The sequence below is a fragment of the Leuresthes tenuis genome, unplaced genomic scaffold (assembly GCF_036924035.1).
Source record: "Leuresthes tenuis unplaced genomic scaffold, fLeuTen1.0.hap1 SCAF_21, whole genome shotgun sequence".
NCBI lineage: Eukaryota > Metazoa > Chordata > Actinopteri > Atheriniformes > Atherinopsidae > Leuresthes > Leuresthes tenuis.
In genome coordinates, this window is record NW_027325375.1 from 11,441,507 (window position 1) to 11,444,266 (window position 2,760).

Below are 2,760 nucleotides of genomic sequence, written 5' to 3' on the forward strand. Positions count from 1 at the left end.
GCTTTATATGTGAGGAGAAGAATCTTAAATTCTATTCTGAATTTAACAGGGAGCCAGTGAAGAGAAGCTAAAACTGGAGAAATATGATCTCTCCTGTTAGTTCTCATCTGAATTCTGGCTGCAGCATTTTGGATTAGCTGGAGGTTTTTCAGAGAATATGTGGGACAGCCCAATAATAAAGAATTACAATAGTCCAATCTTGAAGTAACAAACGCATGGACTAATTTTTCTGCATCACTCTGAGACAGGGTGTTCCTGATTTTGGCAATATTACGAAGGTGAAAGAAGGCAGTCCTAGAAACCTGTTTAATCTGTGTGTCAAAGGTTAAATTCTGGTCAAAAGTAACTCCAAGGTTCCTCACTGGAATACGAGAAGCCAAGGAAATACCATCTAAAATAATTATATAGCTAGACAATTTCTCCCTGAAACGTTCGGATACAAAGATAACAACTTCAAGTTTTGTCTGATTTAAGAAGTAGACAGTTCTGAGTCATCCAGTTCTGTATGCCTTTAAGACATGCTTGTAGTCTGACGAACCTATTGGGTTAATCGTTTTATAGATGAGTACAGCTGAGTATCATCAGTATGGCAATGGAAATTTGCCATGCTGTCTAATAATGTTACCTAATGGAAGCATGTATAAAGTAAAAAGAATCGGCCCAAGCACAGAACCCTGAGGAACTCCATGACTTACTCTGGTGTATGAGGAAGATTCTTCATTTACAAGAACAAACTGAAATCTTTCAGATAAATTTGACTTAAACCAGCCTAGTGCAGTTATTTTAATCCCAATAACATTTTCAAGTCTCTGTAATAAAATACTGTGAACGACAGTATCAAATGCAGCACTGAGATCCAACAGGATAAGCACAGGCACGAGTCTTCTGTCAGAGGCAAAGAGGAGATCATTTTTTTTCACCAGTGCTGTTTCTGTGCACTCTGAATCCTGACTGAAACTCTTCAAATGGAAATGATCACAAAGTTGAGCTGCAACTATTTTTTCAAGAACTTTAGACATAAAAAGGGAGATTAGATATAGGTGGATAATTAACTAACACTTCTGAATCAAGAGTAAGTTTTTTAAGTAAACGTTGAATTACAGCAACCTTAGATGCCTGAGGTATATATCTTGTCAAAGAAGATGGATTGATCAAATCCAATTTTGAAGTGTTAATTAAGGGGAAAACCTCCTTGAACAGTCTGGTTGGGAAAATACAAGTTGATGGTTTAGAATAGACTATTGCTGTTGTTAACTCAGAGAAATGAACTGGGCAGAACCCGTCTAAATACAAATCAGATTCTTAAGATACTTCTAAAGCTGCTGTACTTGATGATACATCAGTGATATTAGTAGGAAGGATTCCATCAATCTTCTCTCTGATAGAAGATTATTTTATTTTATTGATAAAGAATCTCATGAAATCATCACTGCTGAGAGTTAAAGGAATACATGGCTCAACAGATGGCTCAGACTCTTTGTCAGCCTGGCTACAGTGCTGAAAAGAAACCTGTGATTGTTCTTATTCTCCTCTATCAATGATGAATAATAAACAGTTCTAGCTTTACGAAGGGCTTTCTTATATGTTATGAAACTATCTTTCCAGACTAACTGAGGCTCTTCTAAATTAGAGGAACACCACTGTCTCTCCAGCTTTCTTGCAGTCTGCTTCAAAGCACGTAGCTTTGAATTATACCAAGGAGCCAACCTCTTCTGACTGATTACCTTCCTTTTCAGAGGGGCAACATTGTCCAGTATTGTAGACATTGAAACTACAGTGCTGTCTACAAGAGAGTCAAGTATTGCTGGAGTAAAATTTAGGTAGCCATCCTCTGTCATATCTGCACATGGCAGTGAAGAAACTAATGATTGAATTAACTCTTTAAATCTGTTTACAGCATTCTCTGATGGACACCTTCTATATGTAAATTTCTTCTCAGAAGGTGTATAGTCTAGTAATGTAAATTCAAAAGTTATCAAAAAAAGGTTAGACAAGACAGGGTAATGAGGGAACACTGTTAACTGTTCACTCTCAATGCCATAAGTCAGCACAAGATCAAGGGTATGATTAAGGCAGTGAGTAGGTCTGTGAACACTTTGAGAAAATCTAATAGAGTCTAATATAGAATTAAAGTTAATATTTAGGCTGTCATTTTAAACATCTGCATAAATATTAAAGTCACCCACTACAATGACTTTATCTGTACACAGCACTAACTGGTAACCAGGTGTCATTACCGCCGACATGAATAACTATTTTACTGTATTTAATCTTATCCTTAGCCAGCACTTTTAAATAGGGTTCTACGTCGCCCGCTCTGGCCCCTGGAATGCATTTGACTATGGTTGCTGGTGTCTCTAATGACACGTTTCTGACTATAGAGCTGTCAATTACCAGGGTTTTGTCCTCAGCAGGTGTGTGGCTGAGTGGGGAAAATCTATTTGAAACGGCTTGACTTTAGGACTATGACTCCTCTTCCTGACAGTCAATCAGCCACTCTGGGGTCCCGGCTGCTCAGGTTCTTCTAGGCGGCGGGTAATGGAGCTAGCTACGCGAGGTGGCTCTGCACTGGCTAAAGGTACCAGGCTCACTATCGGGTGGTTTTTAACAGTGCAGAGCCGAGCTTCCAATTCAGATAACCTCGCTTCCAAAACTACAAAAAAGACTACATTTGTTATATGTACTATTATCACTAAAGGAGGCAGAGGAGTAACTAATCATATGACATACGGAGCAGGTGAAAGAGATGGAGAGAGAGAA